Source organism: Macaca nemestrina, chromosome 6 (genome assembly GCF_043159975.1).
Source record: "Macaca nemestrina isolate mMacNem1 chromosome 6, mMacNem.hap1, whole genome shotgun sequence".
Classification (NCBI taxonomy): Eukaryota; Metazoa; Chordata; class Mammalia; order Primates; family Cercopithecidae; genus Macaca; species Macaca nemestrina.
Window position 1 is genome coordinate 95,262,594 of NC_092130.1, and position 17,460 is coordinate 95,280,053.

A 17,460-nucleotide genomic window follows, 5' to 3' on the forward strand; every position below is an offset into this window, starting at 1 on the left:
CACAGCACTTTCCATTTTCCCAAACTGCCTTAGACGTCAGAGTCTTCTCTTTAATGATTCACTAATTTCCCATATAAATAGGATGAGAGCATGATGGAATACACAGTCAAAAACCTGGTGAGCAAGTCCCATATTGATGTGCTCAGGAACTGTCATGAGAATGAGCAGATTCCCACTGCCTATTGTCTCCAGCCCTGGTGCTTCAGCGGAAACCCTGAGACAACAGGAAAAGTCCCATCCAGCATCCTGTTACATTTTTATTATGACAACATTTACAATAGTCTCTTAATTGGTTTTCCTGCTGCCTATTTGCCACTATTTCATTCCATCCCATATGCAACCTCTAAATTAATCTTTGCCCCAAAACTCTCTGATTCTTGTCATATTTCTCTTTTCAGTCAGTCACTGTGGCTTCTACAGGTTGGCTACCATCCCGACAGCCCTTTTAATAATACAGGAAAAAGCTTAGGGTCCCCAAATTGAGTGTAATCCCAGGGGATTACACCAGATATCACAGTAGCAGAGTTTCTGTGGTCTCAGAAGCCCATGTGACACTGGTTGTTTTCAACTGCTTATTATGTCAAACTCCCCCGGCTACAAACATAAACTCCACTAATTCAATGAGGCATTTACAGTATGATCAGAGATCCCTAAGGCACTAAAAAGTATGTCTTTAATATGTAATTCCAGCTTCATCATTTCATCAAAGTCCTCTAAATTTTTAGGAGTGACCCACAGGCTGAATATTACCTAGATTGCTTACTGATTTCTCCAAGAGCCAAACTCTACGTCAAGAAAGTGCAAAGCACATAATCTAACCAACTAGAATTTTGGAACCCAGAGAACATCGAATTCAACTTTCCTATTTTACACATGACAGAATGGTGACTCAGAGAGACTGTGACTTGCACAAAGTCCCCAGGTCATTTGAGGCACGACTGGAGAAAATACCCAGCTCTCTTGATTCCTAGACTCAGGCTGGTTTCACTATCCCAGGTGATCACTTGCCTGTTAGTTTCATTACTTTGTAAACCACCATCCAATTAGTCTCCATACTTCAGAAGGTCACCTGCCTGTAATGGAAAGGGAATGCTCTTTCTAAAATTGGTATTAAAGTCTTCTCTGATAGCATGTAGGGAGAAGAAGAGTACCTATTAAAAAGAATTAAAACAGACTGCAGACACAGAATTTGTCTCAGAAGATGTTGATGGATCTTTTTGGTTATGAAGGGGAAGGCCCAGGATTTGGCCTGGATAGGAAAAGCTAAGATAAACCAAGCCAAATTGCTTTAAATAATAAAGTAACAGGAATTTTCCATTTCCAGTGAGGATTGGGAGGGAGGTATTTTGGCAGGCCTGGGGCTTGGAGAAGAGAGAATAAGAGGGAAAAATTCCCTGGAGATGGGGAGAGTGGGCAGACCAATGGGGAAAATAGCTATTTAAAAAAACTCCCAAAAATCTTAGAGCAAAAAGACATTATATTCAAATGTAAGTGCTTTTCTGTGATACTGTGATCACCCTTGGTGATCCACACATCTTCAGTAGAAGTCTGTTATATACAGCAATGGGTATTACAGGTGCCTTAAGGAATACAGGATGAAGCAATTTGCCCATGCTTGGGGCAGGGGTTGTGGGAGAGTCAAAAAATCATGGAAGATCCTGACTGCTAGGTTGCTATGGTAGGCAGCACAGTAGCCGCCCCCCACCCAAAAGATGTTCCTGATGTTCCTATCCTAATCTCATGAACCTGTGAACCTGTGAATATGTTATTTACATGGCAAAGGAGAATTAAGGTCCCTAATCAACAGACAGGGAGAGTCTCTGGGATTACTCATATGGGCTAAATATAATCACAAGTGTTCTTAAAAGTGAAGAGGAAGTCAGAAGAGGAGGTCAGAGTGATAGGATGTGTGAAATCTCCACCCACCATTGCTGCTTTTTAAGATGGAGGACTGGGGCCATGAGCCAAGGAATGTGAGTAGCCTGTAGAAGCTGGAGAAAACCCAGGAACATTCTTCCCTCAGACCTGTAGAGACTTCTCTCAGGCCTCAAGAAACTTCTCTAGAGGCTTGAGGGAAGGATGTTCCTGCTGACACCTTGATTTTAACCCATTGAAATTCATGTTGGGCTTCTAACCCACAGAGCTGTAGAAGAATAAATTTGCATTGTTTTAGGCTAGTAAATCTCTGATAATTTTTTTTTTTTTTTTTTTTTGAGATGGAGTCTCACTCTGTCCCCCAGGCTGGAGTGCACTGGCCAGATCTCGGCTCACTGGGACCACAGGCACTGCCACCACGCCCGGCTAGTTTTTTGTATTTTTAGTAGAGACGGGGTTTCACCGTGTTAGCCAGGATGGTCTTGATCTCCTGACCTCGTGATCCGCCCGCCTCGGCCTCCCAAAATGCTGGGATTACAGGCGTGAGCCACCGCGCCCAGCCAATGTTTTACAGCAGAAATAGAAAGCTAAAACGAGTGCCTAAACTAGATTTGATAAGAATCTTTATATTTATATTTAACTCATATGTTTCGAAGTCCCTCAGCTTTCTGGCTTCAACCTTGTAAAGGTGCGGAGCTGGCCCCAACATTTCCAAAGTTTTCCAGAGCAGTAAGGAGCTGCCGTTCTACTTTGTGGTTGTCCTAGTCTGCTACTACATAATCAAAGTTTTCAATTATTTCTTGAATTTATTATATCCATTTGCTGTATGTTAGCATTTAAGTCGCTACACCGGCTTGCCCAGCTTAACTTTCTGAACTTCACCTCCCACTTGTCCTCTTCATGGATCCTCTACTGCTGCCAAATTGCACCATCAGCACCTCAAACACACTCTTCTGGGCATCTGCTGTCCTGCCACCTGGAAAGGTCTATCTCCCCTTCCCTGTGCCCCCAGACTGTGAATAATCAGCTTGTCCCCCAGGCCTAGTTCAAGCATGGTCAAATCTCCAAAGTGTCCTTTAGCCTCCCCTCTTCAGAACTTCCCAGCATTTTGTTCTTAGTGCTCTGATAACCATCTGTGATCATTGACTTGCAACTTGTCTATTTGAGCACATCCCCTAATTCACTGTGTTGACCAGAAGCTCCTTTGGAGCATAATGTGTATTGCTTATCTCCACATCGCCCACAGGACAGAGCACAGTGCTTTTCCCATCACAGATGCCCAATACATGCTTGCTGAATGGGGTCATGAAAACATTTTTGGCTAAATAAATTATTTAAAGTGGAAGTCATTATAACTAACATTATCAATACATACTTCCTTATCTTTTCTTTTTTCTGAATGCCATGGTTCATAGTTCAAAAAGGAACCACCACAATCTCCAAATAACTCCTCCATACTTTCAACTATCATTTAATATTGGATAAGGTGAACACATATCTTGGCATGCCTGGAATAGTCTCAGTTTACATCTGTTGTCCTCACATGGTGATTAATAGTGCAAAAGTGTCTTTGTATGGATGACAAATTGGATGGTCACCCGACTGTTGGAGGACATAGGGTACAAAAGCAGCCTCTGGTTTTCATCCTTTCCTGAGAAGAACAATTGGAAGCCAGTTACTCCTGCCAGATGTCCTCTTTGCTCCAGCTGCTTGGCATTTCTCTCCTCTGGTCTTCTCCTTCCATGGCAGCCCTCAATGCTTGGGTCCACCCCTCTGTGCCTCTGCCACATCCCTGCTTCCCAGTCTTGATTTTGTCCAGGAGTGTGTCTATAGTGGCAGGATCAGAGGAGGGAGAAGAACGAGGAAGACAGGACAAATCCCAGGCTAGCCGCTGTCTTGTCACTCACCATTTATGTGTCTCCAGCCTGTCCTCCTAGTCTCGTCTCAGTGTTCCAAGGCATCATTCCTCACCGTTATCATTGTGTTCCTTATCCTTCCACGTCTGGCTCTGCTTTGTATGTCCCAACAACATCCATCACTAATTCTAGTCTCTGACTGATACCAAGGGAATGATCACCAACATCACTCTTGCCTTCAGGGTAACCCTTAATCTCACAGCGGAAAAAGTGCTCCAAATATCTTAAATCGTCATGCATTTTATTTTTCTATAGCAGCAATTTCCAAAACGTGTTTTGGGGAACTGTAGTTTGGGGTGTTCGTATGTTTTACTCACTAGAAAGATTTCAAAATCAAAGAAAGTTGATGAATTCTCAATGGAACCATTTTAAGCAGTTTTCTTTTCATTAAAGAAAACTTAAAGCCTTTAATATGCAAATGTACATTATGAATCTCTGAGAGGAATGTATGATATGCTGTACTTCCCAAACTTATTTGACCTTGAAACTTTTTTCCTTGAAACTTTTTTGAGGGAATATTGTTCTGTGAAGCATATTTTGTTTTGAAGTAACGTACTTAACTCTTGTGGATCAATCCTAGATTTTTGAGAATGGACACAGGGGTTTATAGAACATAGGCATGATTGCTCTAGTGGGACAATGCATTCTAAGTTCTACAACAGCAGTTTTGGAACCTAGAAGGTTGTGAAGGGGACAATTGTATATAAGACCCTTCCAGCTAAGAACTGTGCGACTGTCCAGAGAGCAGAGGCAGACGATCAAGCGGAAAGCATCTAGGACCATGGGTCAGAAGAGCTGGTATCTAGTCTCAACTTCATGACTGTTAGCTAGGTATTCTCAAGCAAGCTTCAACCATTTTTGTCCTCAGTTTTTTCATCTACTAAATGAGACAATTCATGATGATATTAAAATAAAAAATAAATAATATCAGCTCAACATATGTCACAGGAATTTTAGGAAGATCAGAATAAATAATTACGTGAAAGAACTTTGAAAACAGTAAGGCTTTTGTTAGTAAGTACATCTAAAAGTACCATTATTATTATTATTATTGGATACAGGGTCTCACTCTGTCCCCCAGGCTGGAATGCAGTGCTGTGGTGTGATCTCGGTTCACTGCAACTTCCACCTCCCAGGTTCAAGATATTCTCCTGCCTCAGCCTCCCAAGTAGCTGGGATTACAGGCATGCGCTACCATGCCTGGCTAACTTTCTGTATTTTTAACAGAGACAAAATTTCGCCATGTTAGCCAGGCTGGTCTCGAACTCCTGGCCTCAAGTGATCCTTCTGCCTCAGCCTCCCAAAGTGCTGGGATTACAGGTGTGAACCACCAAGCCTGGCTTATTTCTTAATTAACTTGGTTTTCTAATAGGGATAAAGATGTAAACCCACAGATAATGTTCAAACCCTACTTTTTTTGCAAAGTACTTTGATCCAAATAATTTTCCCCAACATAAAGCACAATTAATAAACTAATTTCACTTTTTTTCTCCTTCTAGATCTTCAGTGAGGTGGAGGAGCAGCGCAGTGGCCAAGAGAAAGATGGGATTGACAGAGGGAAATAAAAAGAACTCTGAAATGTAATAGACTGGATAATGAGGATACAGTAGGCCATGGTCACATTTGAGCTCCAGGTGGTGTCTGATTGACGTGGAAACAGTGCAATAGGGGAAAATTTTGCCCTCACATTTCCTGGCAACTTTGGGTTCAAAGATATTAGCTGTTACTTGATATTCCTACTGGCAAAAATGAAGGGCATGCCTCTGTTAACAAAGCATGAAATGTCATCTGCTGTCTCTATAATGCCATAAATAAAAATAAGTCATTGATTCCATAGAAGAGCAAGAAAAAAGAGCAGGAAGAGCATAAATGTTAGTTACCATATTTCTCCGTCATCCGTGTCATGTGATGGGGCAGAACATGTCACCAGGCAACAGCAACATGGGGCTGTTTCTTGGCCCTCTCAGCTCCGGGACTGGGATAATCCATTAAATCATCTCACAACTTTGTGGGTATTCTTGAGCCCTATTCATCCTCTTTGGTTCCGAAACTGATTTACAGAAGGAGGACTCTGAGTAATCTGTAAAGTACTGTTTATCTACAAGATTTTGGTATGCTAAGCCTGAATCAGCAATTAGGTTTAATGCCTTGCTTGAAAATGGAACCTGTAGCAAAAGTGAATGTGCTATGCTGAAAAGAGCATTTAAAAAATAATCTCAGCTGGGTGTGGTGGCTCATGCCTGTAATCCCAACACTTTGGGAGGTCAAGGCAGGAGGAATGCTTGAGGCTAGGAGTTTGAGACGAGCCTGGGCAACATAGTGAGACCCTATCTCTACAGAAAATACAAAAATTAGCCAGGCATAGTGGCACAAGCCTTTAATCCCAGTAATCTCAGCTACTCAGTAGGCTGAGGTGGGAGGATCACTTGAGCCCAGAAGGTCAAGGCTGCAGTGAGCCATATTTGCACCACTGCACTCCAGCCTGGGCAACAGAGTGAGGTCCTGTCTCATAATAATAATAATAATTTAAAAATAATTGTAATTGTTACTCTAGTGATACAAGCCATGGACGATAGTAGGAAAGTGAATTACACATGCAAATATGGATAAGGGGGGCACTGCATTATAAGAATCACATGCGTTTAGGATAAGGGGCTACTTAGAGAAGGGGAGTTTCTCTGTAAATAACACAAATAAAGAGTTTTTCTCTAACTCATCTGGTTGCTTTTCCTCACTAGAACCTGTACTTTGAATATTCCTTTGTTTTTTTTTTTTTTTTTTACTTTTATCATTTGATGTAAAGACACTAACATTTTATGAAAAAGCATGGCTTACATGGGATTCTTTCCAAATTGTTTTATTTTTATATTACCACTTCCATTTGTTATATTTCTTTCTAAACAAAGAGTCTCAAAGCACATTACAACACCAAATTCATTAATCTGAATGTATGGTGAACCACTTGTTTGCCATTTCATGAACACAATTACTCTTACTTTTACCTCCCCATAGTGATTCAGTGTTAAAAAATGATAACAGAACCCAGTCTCCCCTTTATTCCCAGCTCAGGTCCAACTTTGATTACTTAGCACATGCCACCACTTCTAGGCATTAAATTGAATTTTTCAACAGTGAATCAATTAGCACACATTCTTTGTTGTGGTTGAGAAGGGTGTGTCAATAACAGAGAAACAGGATGGAGAAGAGTTGAGGGAAACAGGTTATTTTATCTTTCAAAGACAAAGTTCTGTGCAAGGAAGCTTCTTGGTGCTCATTAGGAACACAAACCTCCATACATGCATGAAGAATGGGAGCAAAAGGAATTTCAATCCCTTTTTCATGAAATCTGACCCAGAGTTGAACAAAGAGAATTCTAAATCTTTTGCATATGCCATTTTTAGGGGCAGACATCAATCTTTTTCCCCCCTCTCTTGTGTTCCTTGAACACAAAGAATTATTGAAACTGAACTTGTTCAGGTTTTTATAAATCAAGATGTCAACAAATACAAGCACTAGTCTAGTTACAACAAGAGATTGTAGTTTATAGAATAAAGCTAACCTTTTTTTTATTTTATTTTAAGCTCTACAAAGAACGCATTGTTTATTCTTATGTAGAAACGTCATGTAAAGCAGCTCTCTGTCAGGTATTCTATTTTTATTTAGTTGTCTCATAACTCAATTATAATGTTTCCCTTTACCTAATAATTAGGAGATACAGAGTAACAAGGCTGGAAACCTCTTCTTTACCCCACTATGTGTCAGTTACATTTCCAGATTGTTAATGGAGAGCAGGTTATACCTGTGTAGGTGAGTCCTTGTCCCCGCTGGCCTGGCAGCTGACCCCTGCACAGTAGCAAGGGTCAGTTCGTGGAGAAAGGCCCGGCCAGAGGCTGAGCAGGAACTTCCTGCCATCTGGAAGAGTCCGGGACACCAGGAAAGATGTCAGCAAAAGGTGCTCAGATGACTCATTAGCTCCCCTGGGAATACCAGTATTTCCCCTAGTTCCATGATTGGGAAAATTTAACACCCACTACCGGTAATTTGATGCACACATTTCAGGATCTGTATTTGGTTGCATTTCACTCTTACAGATACATGCCTAGGTTTCTGTGGCCACTTACTACCTTTTGAACACCCTTGCTGTGTTTCAGGAATCCCCCACAGCAGAAGTCAGGTCTTTCCAAAGTATGAGCCCCAAACACACTTTCTAAGCTTCTCTTATAGCAAGGTTGCACCCTTAAATATATATATATATTTTTTTGCACACATGTGACCTAGACTCAGCCAGTACACCTTAATTGGAGAAATTGTTTTGGAAGAGAACAATAAGAGGAAGTAGGTGCTGCACAAAATCCATTTTCTGGCAAAAGTGACAGTCGAGCTTCTAGCTGTGGGGGACGACCGTGGCAGACGGTCTGGCATCCAGTGCCTAGTGTTAGCAGCGCTCACTATGATAGAGCGGGAGGGCCACGGGGGTCTTCTTGTTATACTCATGATGGATACTGTGCCTAAGACCAAGATTTTCTTTACAATTAAAAAAAGTTACAGGCATCTAATGTAATTGTTCATTAAACATAGACACTTTTAAAATAAAAGCATTTAACTTAATTTGTTGGATTTTTTAAAAGTTATTGTTTTTTTTTTTTTTTTTTTTTTTTGAGACGGAGTCTCGCTCTGTCGCCCAGGCTGGAGTGCAGTGGCCGGATCTCAGCTCACTGCAAGCTCCGCCTCCCGGGTTTACGTCATTCTCCTGCCTCAGCCTCCCAAGTAGCTGGGACTACAGGTGCCCGCCACCTCGCTCGGCTAGTTTTTTGTTCTTTTTAGTAGAGACGGGGTTTCACCGTATTAACCAGGATGGTCTCGATCTCCTGACCTCGTGATCCACCCGTCTCGGCCTCCCAAAGGGCTGGGATTACAGGCTTGAGCCACCGCGCCCGGCCTTAAAAGTTATTAAGATGGTAGCTTTTATGTGCATTATTTTCCATAGGCAAGTAATACAGCTTGTCATAAAGGAACTCAAGGATGAAAGTGTTTGTGGGAAACTGGCCTGGTTTGGTTACTCTTGAGATATTTTGGGGGCACATATGGGTTTATATTTAGTTTAGATATTATAATTTACCCATTTCTGAACCTCCTTCCTCCTTTTTCCTTCTCTTTTCACCCAAGCATTATTGCACCAATCTGTTTTTTCTGGGCCTGAGTGGACAGAGCTCTCTGAAATACAGAATGGCCTATAGGCAGAGCTCCATTAGTTGGGTTGGGAAAGGGGTTACAATGGGACCTATGATGTGAAAGTGGAGCAGAAAACCCCATATCCAAATTTTGGTGAAAAATACATTTTTTGAAGTTGATGCTATTTGTAATTTTCTAAATAATTTACATTTTATGAAAAAATGATATTTTCTAAGAATAGGTCAATTAGTTTAAAAAATACAAGTCAATATTGGTCCATGATAATGGATCATGACCACGCTTGACACTATGGAAATAACTGCTGGGCTTAGAATCTGAAGATATGCTTGAAGGAGATTAGTAGGCCCCTGCTTTATAAGGGGGGAAATCATTGTAAAATATTTTCTCAGCCAGAATGACATACTACAACTGTATTACTGCAACATTACAAATTTATGGGATCTAAATCAATGAGTTTTAACCATAGAGATAAATTCCAGGGGATGAGGAATTTATGAACTCAGTACATAGTACCAAGTTACAGGAATCACAGTTAAAGATCTTCACTATTTTCTGCCTCACTCTACCACGATGTTAAAAAAGACTGACGTTCTAAACTCTGATGAGCTAATCTTTATTTAGTCATTCTATTGGTTTTTAAAATTATCTCCACTTCTATCCTGTACTTGTGTCATATTTCTACATAATAGTATTCCTGTTATAAATACCGTTCAGGTATTAGTGATGCAAGCAAAGAGAATTTAAATGTCTTGGTAAAGGTCCCTCAGGTGAGTCTGTAACTGACTGAATGGAGGAAGGAAACCAGTTTTCTCCTAGCGTTCAGGAGGGCTCTGTACCCCTTTCTAATCTGCCTTCTGGTTCTATGAACCTACATGCTTGCTTTGTATGTCTCATTTTGTGATTTCCACTATATACACAAAAAAGTATGAAAACAGTAACCTCATATTAGTATTAACTTTTTTCTGCTTTTTTTCATTTCATTCCCACTGGTATCTTATTATTAATAAATGATTTTAAACTCAATTTTGAATTCTTTTCTCAACACAATTTTCATGTTTCTATAATTCCAAAATAGTACTTCTAAGTATAGGAGATATAGCCATCTGGCTGGAGCAATCTAGATATAGTTCTACCAAGGCCAAGAATGTGGCCTGGTTCTATCTTTGAGCGCCATCCAAACAGGGGTGTGCAGGTGTGGGAGACAGAGAGATCTTCTTTTAAGAAAAAACATGCTACTCTGCTCTGGGGAGTGCCAGCATCTTCAAGGTCTGCCTCAGTTGCAAAAAACCACATCTCAAGAGATCACATCCTCCCTGAGGCAGCTTGCAGCTGGAAAATGAGGCTGGGATGTAAAGAACAGGACATTTTGGCCAGACAGAGGACACTCTGATGGCCAATGTTTGCTCCAGAGATCTTTGCCAGATTGGTTTATGCGTCGTCAGGCCTGTAATCCAGGTAACGTCTTTCTCTGTCCAATCCTACTTCCTTCACTTTTTTTTCACAAGGTCGATCCCTAATAAACATATGGTATTCCATACTCATCTCAGAGTCTGCCTTGGAAAACCTAACCAAGACAGCAGGTGAGTAGCATGGTATCTGGAGGCTTCTCCAGCCAAGGTCTGAATGATCTAAGTCAGAATTTTGAAATGTTGCTTGTCTTTAATCTATCTATCTATCTTTTTTAAAATAATTTTTTCTTTTGTTTGGTTGCTGTTTTAATTTTTTTGTGTTTGTGTGTCTGTCTGTGTTTTTCTTGTTGTTTTTGTGTTTTTAGGGAGAATTAAACCTGAAGAGAGTAAAATGTTGATTTCCTCATCAACTTCCATTGTTATTAAAAAGATGTGCTCTGCAAAAGGTACTTGGTTCTATCACGTGAAATAATTTACAATTAAAGGACATGTATAGGCGATATAAGTAAATGCATTGTAATAAAAGTAAATGCTTTTTGCCTACGTTAAATCTATGGGTGTTTAATTAATATTATCTTGCTAGAAGTTGGTCAAATAGATCATCTTTGCCCAGTCTTTTGAAATGGGCACACACTATTCCCAGCTTTTTGAAATCTTTAGATTGCATGCAATCCTCTCCTCTCCGTTCCTTACTCTACCTAGCGTGGCTCATACTTTTATCAGTTTTCACTTGGATCCTTGTGCTGTCCCCTCCACTAGCTTCCTCTCTCTCTCTATCTCTCCACACAGCTTTCAGAGTGAGTTTTCTAAATTGCAAATCTGATCAGGTCATTTCTCTACTTAAAATCCTCCAGTGGCTCCCCAAGGCTATTCAAGTATTTAAAACCCAGTCTTTTTCACGGTACTTATAGAAAGCTGTTCACGAATCAGTCTTTGCTTACTCTCCAGCTTTCTCTGCACAACTGCCTCACAATCACCCCACTCCAGGCAAATTTCCTGTAACTTCTGGAATGTGCATGGTCTCTCTTCCCCTTTTGCCTTTGTACATGCTCTTCCCTTTGTTCAAATGTCCTTCTCTACTTTTATTCATTTTTTTTTTTTTAATGGTAAGTCTTATTCTTCCTTTAAGTCTCCACTCAAGCACAAAGCAAGCTCTAGGTGGGAGTATTCTTCTGTGGCCCAGAATATTCACTGCCACTAACATCTTTCACAGCACTTATAAGACTATACTGAACATATAAGACTCTTACACTCACCTCTAGACTACCGAATCCTCAAAGTCAGAAATTTTATCTGTATACACCAAGACTTAGTGCAGTGTCCAGCCCATGATAGGTACTCAGGACATTTTTGTGCCTTTCTCTAAACTCCTTTACAGCTGCTACTGCTTCCTATACATTTTTGCATGCCCTTCATTGCTTAGCAAACACTGTGTTGCTCAGTACTGCACACTGTAGGTGCTCAGTGAATGTTTGTTGAGTGGACGAGTATACTGCTGTTGTTGTATTTCCATTCTACCACCAATAAATGCTTAAAAGATTGCAATTACCAGGGGCAGCTTAGAAAAATATTTGAAGTGTTGATTGACCGGTAGAAGTCTCTGAAGATGTTTTTATTTCACTCCAGAACACTCACCTAAACCGTGAACTACAAGCTAATAATATTCACAGGAGAGCGACTTTGTCTGTTTGCCTAGACTGTTTGTGATATTAGCTATGCAAATAAATATTTTGATTGTACATTTGGGAGAAGAGGATTACTTGATGACTGTCTTAAAGTATATGTAGGCTTATTATTAGGAGAATGATGACTAATTTTTCCCCGATTGCTATAGCTGATTCAATGAGGAAAAGTACTTAAGTTGTATCACTAGTTAAAGGTAAGAAAGAATTTCTTTACTGGAATCTAGGGACATTGTGGAAACTCCTTTGCAGATGTTACTAGATGACATCAAAATTCCAGTTTTCACCCTTAAATCTGTGAAACTCAAAAGGATATCATTACAATGACTAACTGCTACCCATAAAAAGTCTGTTGAATTTGGTGTTACATATACTATTCACTACACTCAAAAATGAGTTAGCGGGTACATTCTATGAGTACAAGACTATCTTGGGCACTGCTGGAAAATCACAGCATTATCTCTGCTCTTATATCCCTGTTTTTATGTCTTGGGACAAAAAGACACAGGAAAAGTTTAGTTCTAGTAAAAGGCAGCTTGTCTGTATGATACAGATTGTGTCTATGACCATACCATCCTGAACACACCGGATCTCATCTGATACAAATTGTAAGGGCAGAGAATGGCTAACAAAGGAGCTAGAGTCAGAGAGCAACAGGGAAAGCCATTCAAGGTAAAGAGAGTTGTATGCATCAGGTATGTGTTTGTGTGGTTACAGACCCTATAGGTTATAGACAAGCTCTACTGAGAAGAAAACATTCATATTTACTAAGCACTTATGATGTGCTAAGCTCAGTGCTAAACCCAGTATGTGCATTTTCTCATTTAATCCTCATGACAACACTAATATGTAGCAACATCATCTCACTTTGTAGTTCATGAAACTGAGGTTAAATGACTTGCCTAAGATCATACAGCTGATAATTGGTGGAACGGGGCATTCAAATCTGGTTATCAGACTTCAGCAAGTGGGACTAAAATTTAATTCTAGAAACGTTAGCAAGCAGCTCCCAAAAGCAAGGCACAAACTGAATTGGTAATTTTGGGGCTTGAAAGCAGTGACATGTCTTCCTCAACAATGTATTTTCCCCATATCAAACTCAACATGTAGGTAAGCTGGAAATACCTTTGAATGAATAGAGTGTTTTCAAGGAGTACATACTCTAGTAGGGAAGACAGACATGCCTAAGTAACTATAATCTCCCAAAAGCTGTAGGTGCTGATGGATCATACTGGATACAAATCTGAGGAGAGAGGAAGTTATCCTATAAGCAGTGGGGAGGCATTGAGGTTTTTGAGCAGGAGAGTGACATGATGAAAGCTTATTACTGAAAACTTAATCTGCTGACTGTGTGCTACTTGTTTCCTTATTGTCAGCAACATTAAGCCACGTGGAACTTCAAGCAAGTTAGATCTGCGATGATAGAAAAGAGAGGAAATATTTCTCTCTTTCATGTCTTGCTCACCAAAACACTGCTAAATTGGTTTAGATGCTGGAACAATAAATTGGAGTAAGAGCAGAAGCCTAAAATCTAAATGTGTGCTGACACTTTCTGTTCAATCACTGTTGTTTCTAAGAATACAAGGAGCCCCCAGATGGTGGGGGTAGGGTAGAAGGCTGGAAAGATTGCATGCTGCAAATATCTAAGAGAGATAAGGTCTCAGGTCAATTTTGTGTGATATTTTTAGAGTAATCCATTTATTCATTCAGTCAATGAATGTTTGTTTATTGAGAGCCACTGTGTTCCTGGTACAGTTCTGGGTTTTGGGACTCTAGTACCCCAGAGAAGAAGAACAATAAGACGGCTGCCTCTGTGAAGTATGCGAGCTAATGAGTAATTCAGACCACGAACATTTCAGATAGTGGCATGTAACTACAAAGAAAATAAAACGAAATGACAGGATGAGGAGTGACTGAGGATGAGGCACTAAGCACTCTAGAAAGGACTCTCAGAGAAAATATCTCTGTGGAATTGACCTTCCAGAAGACTTGACTAAGGAGAAAAAAAATCAGCCATGCAAAGAGCAGAGGGAAGAGCATTCCAGACAGAGGCAATAGCCAGGGCAAAGGCCCTGAGGCTGGAAGTTAGAAAAAGAGGCAGCAGGAACTATGAGCTTTGCCATTAGCCACATTTAGGACTCGGAAGAGCACATCTGAAATAATACCTCTTCAAATACCAAGCCAGTGGAACATTTTAACAATTAACAATTTGATGAAACTCCTTATTGTTAACGTTGTTCTTAATAACCAATTTAAATTTTCTATCTAAAAATGGGTATTTAAAATATTTTTGGATATAAACTGACAAATAACAAAAAAGAAATAGAGATTATAAATAATAAAAAGTCAACAAAATGGATAGAGTTTCAGAGGCCGGGCGCGGTGGCTCACGCCTGTAATCCCAGCACTCTGGGAGGCCGAGGTGGGCGGATCACAAGGTCAGGAGTTCGAGACCACAGTGAAACCCCGTCTCTACAAAAAATACAAAAAATTAGCCGGGCGCAGTGGTGAACGCCTGTAGTCCCAGCTACTCAGGAGGCTGGGGCAGGAGAATGGCGTGAACCCAGGAAAGCTTGCAGTGAGCCAAGATCGTGCCACTGCATTCCAGCCTGGGGGACAGAGCGAGACTCTGTCTCAAAAAAAAAAAAAAAAAAAAAAAGACTTTCAGAAGATCACTTTGGGGAGGGTAGTGGTGGTTGGTGAGGGTTGGAAATGAAGGGCTGAAAATCATGTACTATTTATTAATTTAATAAATCTGTCTTGATGTCAATGTAATCGAATGTTGCCACAAAATAATGGTCTCCTGCTGCTATATAAATGTTGAGGCCAAGCTCTGATGTTTATTTTCAAGACAGGAGACATTGATCCTTCACTAATAGAATATTACAAGTTTATTTCTATTATGCTAAGTAACCAAAGTTGATTTCATTGTTTGATTTGATGGATGTTGGTGCTGTCAGAGTTCAGAACCGTCTGGGGCTAGGAAGCCAAGAGGATGAATATTTTCTTGTCCTCATTAGGCATACTTGGATTTCATTCTAGTATGAAATCAATAAAGGAAAACTTTGGGATACTGAGTCTCTGGGATCCTTCTTCTGATGTCCCAGGGAGTGGAACTATTTGGCATAAGATTGCTCTTCCCCTAAGACCAAGACGACTCTGGAGCCAGGCAATGAGTGATTTGATGGGGCCCCACCGAACTGGAAAGGCAACAGGAAATGTGATGAGAGGAAAAAGACAGCTATAACAATAGAAGGAGGAAGTGAAGCCAGAAAAACAAGGCAAGAAGAAAAAGTAAGTAAACTACAATAATCCATGAGGAAACGAAAACCACACAGAAAACAAAACAACACAACAAAAAACCCAAAGGGAATTGCAACCTGCTGATTTAGATGCAGGGGACCCATTTTTGACCATTTCCAAAGGTAGGGTTCTTATTTGCAGTGATCCGGTAAATGGATGGTACTGCCCAAGTTTCCCTTTTCCTACGCAGAATGTGAATTAAAACAAGGTTCTTTGTTTTCAGGTTTTGTATACCGCAGATCACACAACCACATGGAACTGGGAAATGTGATCGACTTGAAGAAGAATGAATATGGCTAAGATTGGAAAGCAGACATGAACTGATCAATTTAGTAGGAGTAAGGAAAACACATTTTTTTCTTTTTCTTTTTTTTTCTTTCTTTTTTTTATTTTTGAGACAGAGTCTCACTCTGTCACCAGGCTGGAGTGCGATGGTGAGATGGTGAGATCTCGGCTCATTGCAAGCTCCGCTTCCCGGGTTCAAGCGATTCTCCTGCCTCAGCCTCCCGAGTAGCTGGTATTACAGACACCCGCCACCATGCTTGGCTAATTTTTGTACTTTTAGGCCGGGATTTCACCATGCTGGCCAGGATGGTCTTGATCTCCTGACTTCATGATCCGTCCACCTTGGCTTCCCAAAGTGCTGGGATTACAGGCATGAGCCCCACTGTACCCGGCCGGAAAACACGTCTTTTAAATATCGAAGGAGAAATGGATACACACCAAATCATTTCTCTTCCCCATTGAATCCTATAGGGAGTGAAAATATTCACTTTATAGTGGTGAAAATAGGAGGAAATGATGGACTTGAGGAAAGATGAGTCTCCAATAAAGCAGGATATGGCTTGGTGTTTCTGATTCCGCCTAATCAGGAGGTTTAGGGGCCGACTATGCTGAAATGAATATCCATAAGCCCTATTTGAATGGCCCAACTGTATTTAACCCAACCTGAATTCACAGAAAAGCTTGTCCTTCTAGAATCATAGTACATGAAGGAGTAAACTTTAAGGTGTAAGGGTGGTTGGAAGAATTTGTGTATCAGATTCCTGAAAGGCTTGATGAGCTAGGGAGGCTGCATGTGAATCTCAATCTGGCTATTTACTGGCTGTGTGAACCAGAAAAAAATGTGCAAATGATAACTACCTCACAGGATTGTGGTTTTTTTGGTTGTTGTTGTTTGTTTGTTTGTTTTTATTTTGTTTTGAGACAGGGTCTCACTCTGTTGCCCAGGCTGGAATGCAGTGGCACAATCATGGCTCACTTGAGCCTTGACCTGCTGGGCTCAGGTGATCCTCCCACCTCAGCCTCCCGGGTAGCTAGGGCTACAGGTCCACACAACTATGCCCAACTAATTTTTTATTTTTCATTTTTTTTGTAGAGATGGGCTTTTGCTATGTTTCCCAGGCTGTTCTGTAACTCCTGCGCTCAAGTGATTCTCGACCTTCCAGAGTGTTGGGATTACAGGTGTGAGCCACTGTGCCTGGCCTCAAAAGGTTGTTAAAAGCACTGAGACACTGTAGGTAAAACACTCAGTGCCAGGCACATTGCATGAGCTTAATACATGTTAGTTCGTGTTAACACATAAGAAGTCTGTAGCATGGGTTGCAAGAACTGAAATTATTGCATGGTTGAACCATATAATGTTGCCAGGAGTCACTACCTTTGACTTACAAAAATAGTGATTTCATTCATCTTTGTTTCCTCTCTCCCTCCCTCTCTTCCTTCTGCCTCTTTCTGCCTCTCTCTCTCACCCCGCTTTCTCTCTCAATGGGGTCTTACTCTGTTGCCCAGGCTGGAGTGCACTGGTGTAATCATAGCACACTGCAGCTTCAAACTCAGAGTAGCTAGGACTACAGGCGTGTGCCACCATGCCCAGCTAGTTTTGAAATTTGTTGTACAGACAAGGTCTCTCTGCATTGCCCAGGCTGTTCTAGAACTCCTGGGTTCCAGCAATCTTCCTGCCTAGGGCTGCCCAAAGTGCTGGGATTACAGGTGTGAGCCATGAGCCTGGCTAATTTCATATATTCCCACTAAACTTTCCTCTTCCTTCCATATATATACACATATAAGATATTATAGATC